Source organism: Diplotaxodon limnothrissa, linkage group LG23 (assembly GCF_057381915.1).
Source record: "Diplotaxodon limnothrissa isolate DT_005_m linkage group LG23, D_limnothrissa_male_GT1.1, whole genome shotgun sequence".
In the NCBI taxonomy this organism is placed as follows: domain Eukaryota; kingdom Metazoa; phylum Chordata; class Actinopteri; order Cichliformes; family Cichlidae; genus Diplotaxodon; species Diplotaxodon limnothrissa.
This window is the reverse complement of record NC_140617.1, coordinates 22,112,678-22,123,236: the sequence shown is the minus strand read 5'-3', so window position 1 is coordinate 22,123,236 and position 10,559 is coordinate 22,112,678.

Below are 10,559 nucleotides of genomic sequence, written 5' to 3'. Positions count from 1 at the left end.
GTTGACTCTGCCTTTCCAGCTCATTCTTGTCCAGCAGCTCAGCTCTATCCTGGAGTACTAAGACAACAATTACCTCGAATAATCCCCACCTTGATCTCACAGGATTACTGCGAAGCCTTTTTGGGTTTTATCTGGCAGCCTCGGCTCACACTGACACGCCACAAGGTGCAACATGACTGCCTCAAAAAGCACAAAAAAGAGTGTCTCGTCCTTCAGACTGACCCACGTCAGCAAGCACGCAAACTTCTTCTGCAGGTTTCTAATCCCTTGGCGTCCCTCACCAAACATCTGACCTACAAAAAGCCAAACACTTGTTTTAAAAGCTTCAGATTTTATGTTCCCCAAAATCAAACCCCATGCTCTGTCTTGTAGGATTTAATAGGTTTTTTGTATTTCTTTATGAGATTTTAATATTTATGTAACAGCAACATGTAATTTGCTACAGAGAAGAGGGCTATCTCTCTGCTCTACTCATCAAAGAAAATGAGTGATATGAGTTTGACACACCGATGTGCTTTGCTTTGAGATGCTGACAGAAAGTAAAAACCCCAGACTAAATCCAGTTATTTGGATCTTTAAAATCCAAAAGCAACAGGAGGAAATTTTGCTAATAACCCAGTGAGCTCATAGCCTAATTAGAGGGGGAAAGTCTTAATTGACAGATAATTGCATTTGAAAGCTTTGTCACTCAAGCATGACCCACCTGGAACTTGTTCAAAATGCAGCCGCAAGGCTCCTGACGGGTACTAGAAAGAGAGAGAATATTACCCCAGTACTCGCATCTCTACATTGGCTACCAGTTAAACATAGAATCGATTTTAAGGTTTTACTATTTGTTTTTAAAGCTCTCCATGGTTTGGCTCCAGGTTACATTTCAGATCTTCTTAGCCTGCACTTACCCACTCGATCTCTGCGCTCCTCCAGTCAGATGGTTTTATCAGTTCCACACTCCCAGCTCAAATCTAGAGGTGACAGGGCTTTCTCCATTGCCGCCCCGAGACTCTGGAATAGTCTTTCCCCCTTCATAAAATCCTCTTCATCCTTGGAAGTCTTGAAATCGAATCTCAAGACCTACTTATTTTCCAAGGCTTTCGGATCTCTTTGATATCTTTTTTATTCTGTCTATTTGGTCTCTTATCTTATTGGATGGTGTTGTATGTGTATATACGTTATGTTCACATATGTGTGCTTGTGTGTGAATGTGTACAGTTTTGTATATGTATGTGCATATTTGCATGTACATTATATGCTATATACTCTTACATGTCTTACAATTCTTTTTTAAAATGTTTTCTTTCTATTTTAATTCTTTTATTATATTATCCCTCTGTTCAGCACTTTGGCCGACACTTGATGTCTTTTAAATGTGCTATATAAATAAAGATGACTTGACTTGACTCCAAAATGAACTAATGGCACAAACACGCCTAACAAGATGAAGTTACGTAATGCCAATTAGAAGAGATGAAGGGCAAGACAGTCCTTCTCTTTAAAAAACACTGGTACTCACACTTTAAGGTGAAACAAGCATCGTTATGACTGAAACAGCTGGCTCTGATGTAGAAATAATCTGAACTTTCCAGATATTGTCACTTTAATATATCAACACAATTTTGACACTTTTTTAAATCAAAGAAAAAAAACCAACAAATTAATTATATGTAAATTTTCCATTGTTTTTTGTAAAATGTTACATTTATTGGATTCGGGTCAAATGAAATGTAATTTATTGATTGGCATACATTCAGTTTATACCTTCTGAGTGCACTCAGTAAATTATAATCCCCGCTGGTTTCATTGATGTCTCTGAAATTTTTATGTTTTTTTCATCAAACAGAAATGAAAATTGGACTCTGTGCGATATTAAAAAGGTCAACCATGGAACCAAATAATTATAAGAACTTATGGGTAGATAACTAGTTTAACTCCACTATTTAATTAAATTAAACATGTAAAACAAAGTGTACACTCAGCTGGGAGAGGATCCAGAGTCCTACTCAACATCAAAACTGGATCAGCGTCTACAGTTTGATCAAACAGACAGTCTGAGACACAAGTAACAGATTCACGAACAGGCTGAGCGGGTGTACATGTGTTAGTCAGACGGCAGTTTCACTGTCCTGTTTAAATTGATTAATTAACTAATTAAAACTTGGGTTGCACTTTCGGCTTTGCCTTAATAGGTTATTGATATGTTATTAAATAGAAACAAACAGTTTTGAATTTTGCAGCACTGTTTCCTGCATATTAGACAGAAATTACCCCAGGTAAATGAGTAGTAATTACTCAGAAATTACCACATTATTAAATTCTTGTTTCTTCCTTGTTACCCTACTACTACCACTTTATTAGCAAGCTGTAGTTCCATATCCTTGCCCCCAGTTTTAGGGCCCTTATTCTCCAATCACACACATTTCAGCATAATACTGTAATCACTGGTACTACCATGATATTACTTGAATATTAAGTGGTTATTACTTTGGTAATTGCATGGTAACAAATTAGAAATTAGTACATTAGTACATTATTACATTCTTATTTCCCCTTGTTACCCTACTATTACCCCTTTATTACTCAGCTGTAATAGAAAGTATTATTATTTATATGAACTGTTAATAGATCAGCATGTGCTGTTAAATTGCAACACACCAAATAACATCGGTTTTATAAGTAATTTGATTTCTTGTCCTTAAAAAAGGTCCATGGTCTAAACGAATTGCTCCTGTGACGCTACACCAAATAATAAGATGTTGTAGTAAACAGTGGCTTGCTGCTCTAAACACTTAATTAATCCTTCATTAGTTCGTAATGTTAAGACTTTAAGGCATTTTGGATCTGGTTTAAATTAAGTTTGTAAACTGGGATCTTCTTGTTAACCTTACAAACTAGCACGTTTGACTAGCAGATTATAAAGCAGGAATCCGTCTTACCAGGAGTAAGCCTCTTTAACGCCTCATGTGGCGCGATTCCTCAAACATGAACCCACACCGGGAGCAGGAACCGGCTGGAGGCCCGTCGATGGATGAAGTCCGTACAAAGAGTCGGGACCTGTTCTAACAGCTGCTGATGCTGCTGCTTGGTGCTGAAGTGCCATCCATGGAGCAAGTGCGCCTTTCACCACTCTGTCACAGTATATCTGCCCCCCTCCCCCCCATAAGACGTTTTTCCTCCACCTGATCCCGCGTCATAAACACCAGCTGGAGCTCCGGACCCCAACCCTTCCCTGTGTGTGTCTAGCACTGCCAATATTAGAGTATATAAGTGGCACGAAGTAATTAAAATTATACTGTAAATTTCAGAATAATTTAGGTACAAATATAGTAATATAGTAAATGAAAGAGAAACAAACAAGACTATTTTACAGTATGGTTAATGTAAAAATCTTTAAAGCAGGAAAAAATCATGTAGCAAATGTTGCTTACAGTAAAAGTACTGTAAATTTCTTTTACTGAAAATTAGTTGTAAACTTAATTTAAAACAAGATTTTCCTTGCTACAAATTACTTTCACAGATGATTACTGTATTTTCTTTTACAGTAACTTACTGACACCGAGCTGCCATTAAGTTATTCTAATATTACAGCAACCTGTTTACATGAAATTTTGGAAGAACAACTGTGTGTGTGAGAAATATTAATAATATTAAATATTAACTATAACCAGGAGATGTCATGTAAATCAAATAAAACAATAGCGAGAGACAGCTGGAAACAGTGATGATGTCTAAGCATAAACTGTGCTCTCCCGCTCCCCCTACACACCAAAAAGCTTCAAATTTATAAACAGTTAGCAAACTCTAAACCTGCTTCAAAAAGTCCAGATTTAAGCTCAAAAGAACACAAAAGAAGAAGATGTTGTTGTAAATAGAACACAAGATCCACTTAATGGTTAATTCATCCTTCAGTAGATTATAACGATAAGACTTTAAGGCATTTTGTCTTTGGTTTAATTGAAGTTTGCAAACTCTGATCTTCTTGTTAACCTTACAACATTGGCATTTGACCTGCAGATTAAACAGCAGTAAACCATCTTACCTGAAGTAAGCCTCTTTAACACCATCTGTGGGGAATTTCCTCAAAAGTAAACCCACACTGGGAGCACGACCGGCGGGTAGCCTGCCGGTGACCTGCCGATGGAGTGGATAGTGTGGCTGAACAGACGCTGACCTCACAGCTGCTGCTTGAGGACATGCAGTTATCAATTACTGGTTAAAAATCTGCAGTTTTTTTTATAAACTGTTTTTATTCATTATCAAGAAAAGCATAAAACATGCAGACAAGAAAGAAAGAAAGAAAGAAAGAAAGAAAGAAAGAAAAGAAAAGAGAAAAAAACCCCAAAGGGAATATTTCAAAGTCATTATATACCTGTACAAATATACATATGGTGTAAAGAGGAGAGAGAGAAAAAACAACAACAAAAAAAACATATTTTCGCTCAATTACCCACAGATTTAGAAAGAGAAAAGGCTAAACTCCAAGAGTGAATTATTGTCCTTTACGCTTACTTCCTATTTAACTGAGAACATCTTAATCTCAACCATCCCCCCTCAACAGTTGGGACAAATCATTTGGCAAATAAGAAAGCAAAGGGGACCAAACATTGAGACCCTCATTTCCTCCTAAAATAGCAGAAGTTCTTTTGTGAGGAATAACTTTTAATCTGTACCACAAAGTCACAGAGGGGGTTTATCCTTAACCCAATTAATTAAAATACATTTCCTAGCTACCAGCAATAGTTTGTCACATAATTTGCACTGCAAGTGATTCATCTGCAGTTAAAAAGAGACAAAACTGCAGGACTGGCAGACATAGGGAGCTGAAATGACATTGGAATATTAAGCATTAGATTAGATTATTTAGCTTTATAATTACAGGCCCTGGTAAAACTGTGGCATCAGTATAATATGAGATTCGTGAATTAGCTGTATTAAGAGTATTATAGTGGTTATATGATGCTAGGAGAAAAGCTGTAGCTGTAATGGAGTGAGATTTTCACATATCATGCTGCAGCAGTCTTGCCTTAATGCAGGGCTGGGATAGATTTGGATGAAAACAACAAAAAAAATCTGCTGAAAAAAGCCTAACAAATTGTACCTCTAATGTGTTTTGTTAGGTTTTGTGCACACAACATATATTGTACAATGTAATGCCATGTTTTAATGCCTTTTTAACCTGCTACTGACAACTCAAAAAATAGAATTTGCAAAGTGTTTTAAAGACACATGTAAAAATAAAAAATAAGAATACAAAGATTTTCATTGCTGATTTCCTGCTTTTTCACTTATTGTCCGTGCAGTCATCATACCTGACCATTTGCCTTAACAAACAAACAAAACAAGCTATAAAAAAAAAAGACAGACAGCTTAGCAAATAACCCATTTTAGGTCCTAAGATACTGGCAGCCAGCCACATCTGTGACAGATCTTCTGACAGATGGTGATCATCCTGAGACTCCTTCTGTTTATTTGGGATCTCTTCCTGCTTAGAAGTAAGAGCATCACCTTTAGCACTAGTGACTTTGTCGGAAGGCTGAATTTTCCTGGATGTCCTCCTTCTGACTTTGTCATCTTCTCTGCCTCCTGCTAAGAGCTCCATCATGTCGGACTGGAGTTAATTCAAAACTGGAAACTTAAGGTTTTGGATATAGGACTTCACATATGTCGAGAGTCTGGCTGTTTACTGCCATCATCTGTCTTTTACTATTTTCTACCCTAATAATCTCCAGTCACTGGCGCAGAGAAGTTCATGGACCAATGCCAGCAGGGGTTGTTCTAGTTCTAGTTCTGCTAATCAGCTTCTCCTGTTTATGTAGTAGGATCCTGGGACCTTGATGCTGACATGGATCGTGCAGCAGAAACAGCCTTACCAGGCTGGATAGATATATAAATGCAATCCATTATTATTATTATTCATTTATTTATTTAAATAAAGACTCCTAAACTTCTGCTGTGCTGATTGAATCCATGGTTAACAGGGTCAAGCTACAATGATATTTCCTCTTACATTGTGAAATTAGAAAAAAAAATATCAAAATAACAGATGGGTTCACTTCTTGTTTACAGTGGTAATAAACAGGTTGACAGCTGAGTTCAGGCAGGAGTTTCTGTGGACTGATGTTTGTAGAGACACTGTGAGCTATAGCGAAAGAAGAGGGCCTGGCGAGGTGGAGGTAGGAGAGCAGAGAAATGAAAGTCAGCAGAAGTAAGACAGAATTCGTATGTGTGAATGAGAGAGAGACAGGTGTAACAAGGAGAAGATGTAGTGAGTCCTGCCATGATGTACAGTTTGGAGACAGTGGCCCTGACAAAAAGACAAGAGGCAAAACTGAAGATGATCAAATTTTCATTTGGAGTGACCAGGAGGGAAAGGATTTGAAACGAGTACATCAGTTTTTCTAATCAAAGACACAGTCAGTTCATTTCTGTATAATCAGAATCAGAAAGGGTTTTATTGCCAAATGTTGAGCAGGTTTACAGCATTAGGAAATTGCTGCGGTGCTTAGTGCAAACATACTGTCAGATAACGCTTAAATAGACATAAAAATAAAAATTAAAAGTGCTAAGTAGATAGATATATACATGAGTGCAGGTGGTGATCAGTGCAAACATGGAATGATGCAGTGAACACAGCGTAGGGTCATGTGTTAGTGGCGGGTACAGTCATATGGTTATTGTTCATGTGTCCAACAGCAGAGGGGAAGAAACTGTTCTTGTGGCGAGAGGTTCTGGTGCGAATGGACCGGAGCCTCCTGCCTGAGGGGAGCAGGTCAAACAGATTGTGTCCAGGTTGAGAAGGGTCAGCTGAGATCCGAACTGCACGCCCCAGTGTCCTGGAGGTGTACAGGTCCTGCAGAGATGGGAGTCTGCAGCCAATCAAGATGAAGACTGTATTTTGATTTTCTTAATGAGTCCTAAGTACAAAAAAACTCTTCTCTCCTCTTTCCTAGGAGTCTGTAATTGAAACATAACCTTCGGTCCCCCTCCTTAAAGTTACGAATCACTGCCCAGAGCTGTCTGTTATCATTCTTCATTCAGCCTGTTTGTCTTACATGGAGAATCAAACATACTGTCATCACTTGAACATGAACAGGAGATATCTATGTATGTTTCCTGCATGATAAGGTGATACTGATGAGATGTACTTTGAGAAACAGTAGCTCCTTCCTAAGCTGAAACCCGCCGCTGGCAGCTTCCTGTAGTTAGATGGTGGAGGCAAAGGAGTTTTTAGTTTGCTCTGTCCAGCTGAGTGATTAGTGTTAGAAATATAGAGTTTTATCTTAGCTGTCATTATGTTGAGTGTCTTTAAAAGTCATAGTATGGGCCAGTATTTCACCAGAAGGTTTTATTGAACATTTCATCTGAAAATCACTCAGGGTACCAGCATGTTGGCCAACTATCATAAATTTGGTGATTATGGAGGCACTTCTGTAGATAAATTTTACAGACAAACCCAAAAGTAAAGAAACAGTTATTTTGTTTTTAAGGAGAAATTACAGTTTTTTCTGAATGCTTAAAACCCTAACTGTGATTCTTATAGCACACTTTCAAAAACTATTGATACTTATAGCAAAACCACTCACTGAGTTTGTAAAACTAAAAGCACAAACACTGCTTTGCACTCAGTTTGCCATTTTGTAACACACACTTTGCAAACCTGTAGCTACAATCGACTGCACAGCACTCTTTTTGCAGAACTGTAAACACAACTCACTGCTTTACACTCAATTTCCAAATGATCAATGCACTCCTAGCAAAACTATACACATTTACGGCCATTATTTATACTATTTTGCCAACTGTCTGGCACACTGTCAAATGTGAAAACTGTTTTAGATAATTAGTTCACTTTGCAATCAGCCTAAGCACTATAATACAGGTAAGCTCTGTGTGTGGAGTACAATGGAGGGAGCAGAAAGAGTGAGAAGTAGAGGAGGCTGAGGAAGAGGACGTGGAGGTGAAGAAGTATAGGATGAAGAGGACGACAAGGACAAGGAGGACCAAGAGGAGGACGAGGAGGGGGGAGAGGAGGATGAGGAGGGGGGATAAATGAAATTTATATCTAAATTTATATAAATTACTTATATCAGCCAGGGTTTCGGGTGAGCTCATTGTGAAACCTGGCCCCACCCGCTTCAGATCTAAACTCCGAAACCATCTCAGAGACGAAACTCACCCTCAGGTCTGATCCTAAACACCTTTTTACACAAAGGACACTGACACCTCTCACTGATATCCCAGTTTTTACTGATGCAGTTTTTGCAGAAGTTGTGTCCACATGGTGTGGAGACTGGATCAGTGAAGACATCCAGACAGATGAAGCACAGAAAATGTCTTCAGATAGAAGACAGCTGGCAGCAGACATGTCTGCACTCTGAGTGAGAAAGAAAAGAAAATGTTTTTATTTAAAATTCAGTTTTAATTCTATTTAAAGAGGACTTCTTCTGCTTTTCCTACTTTCCTGTCACATGTCTCCTGTTCCAGTGGTGGATGTTCATGCTAAACATGACCAAAGTTTTAAATAATGTAATCGAGTAATCCGTGTGAGCCCAAAGTTTACACTTCAGACTGCTCTAAAAACTCAGTTTTACACAGTTTTTTTAAACTGTTAGATCTGTTTGATGACAACACCAGTTGTGGGTGTTAGACAGTATCATGAGTCCAAAAGGGTGATGTTGAATGTTGTCAGTGTAAATACTCAACAGTCAGAAGAGAAAGAAGAATTCTGGAGTAGGTGGATTAAGTGGTACAGGGTGTCTCCAGTGGGGGAGAGAGTGCTGATTGGAGCAAACTTTAATGGACATGTAGGTGAACGGCATAGAATTATAGAGGTGTTGAGGAGATGCTGGATATTTATGATGTTAATGAGAGAGAAAAGGAAGGACAAATGGTGGCGGAGTTTGTGAAAAGGATGGAAATATTTGTGAACACATATGAGATGAAGGAGGAACAAAGGAGTAGAGGAATATGTCCACAGTTAGACTACATCATAGGCAAAAGGTTCAATATGAAAGGGGAGACATTAGGGGAGAATGTTGATTGGCAGCAGTGGTGACTTTGGACACCAAGAAGAGGAAGAATGTGAAGGTAGAGCAAAGAACCGAATGATGGAAGTTGAAGAAGAAAAAATGGTCCATCTGTCCTCTTGCTGTGTTGTTGCTCTTTCTCTTCTTTTCCTCTCCTACCTTCTTCTACCTGTTCATTCTGTGCAGATAACCTGGAGATCATTGATAAGGAGACTTTGGTTTCTGAGAGATTCTGTGCAAAAAGGAACTGTTGAATTGTCTGTGTGTTTGGAACCTGGACTTGACTATGCAAAACTTTTACCTGAGCTTTTGTGAACCTTAAATTTTAAACAGAACTTTGTTAAACTTTTTTCTAGAGTCCTGCATTTGACTCCAACCTGTTTGGTGGCCCCGAAATAACAATATAGCCAAGATATGGATCTGTGACTAAATGACAACGTTAACAATCAATGTGAATGAACAAAGTGAACTGAAGATTTGTGCTGTACCAGTAAATTATGATGAGTTGCACTTACCAGTGTTTGTAAAGACGGCTGCGTTATTGAGGAAAACCCGTTGATCCAGTTGACCCTGAGAGTAGACATTTAGCTGCATGCTTCTTTGTCTCTAGATGATGATCCACATTTGGACTTTCAAACTGTTCAGTCATAATTATCTGTACTCACCAGTGTTGGAGAGAAGCTCCGTTGTGCTGTTATGAAAGGATCAGTGAGCCCAGTTTAATGTTCCTTTGGAAAGAAACTGATTCTTTTCAAGTGAAACTCTGTTGTGACACAATTTCATCTGGTAAATGTTGGAATGCCATCCATCTAGAGTTTTGTGTTGACTCATGCCGCACCTTTGCTGGCTGGTTGGATTCCTCCTCAGAAACATTTGCAGTGCTCAAGTCAGTTTATTTTAATGGGAATTAGAATCTCAATCCAACATTTACAATGCACTGCATCAGTTCCTAAATTGTTGAACAACTAAAGACAAAAAGTTAATCACTTTTAAGCCAATCACAGCTCAAGATTAACTGTAAATTATTCAAATGAGAGAATTCATGTTTGTCAAAGAAGTGGACTTTGCTTGTCTTTGTATTCTTTGTTTGATTCCTAATTTGTGAAAGAGGAGAATTTACATTTGGTCTTTTCAACCAGCATCATCATGATCACCTGTGTTGGACAGAAGCCCTGCTGTGCTTTGTAGCAAAATGTTCAATGAGCTCAGTTTCTCATTCCTCTAAACAGAAACTGAATTTCTTATGCTGCATCTCTCGCTTTCAGGTTCACTTCTGAATTTCTAGTCAGGTGAGACCCAGTGTTTACCAGTAAAGATTCAAATGTAGTCTGATTTCAACTGAATTTCGACCTCTGCCTATGGTGCCTGCAGGTATTTATGGACCTTCAGCTGTGGAAAGGCGTTTCAACTCATCATGGCCATGAATCCAATGGTAATCTTATGCTTTTAATGATTTCCTTGAACTGTATGTTTTTGTTTTTTTAATGATTGTACAGCATACACCTTTAATAATTTCAAAAACCAAGAAGTTTCAATTTA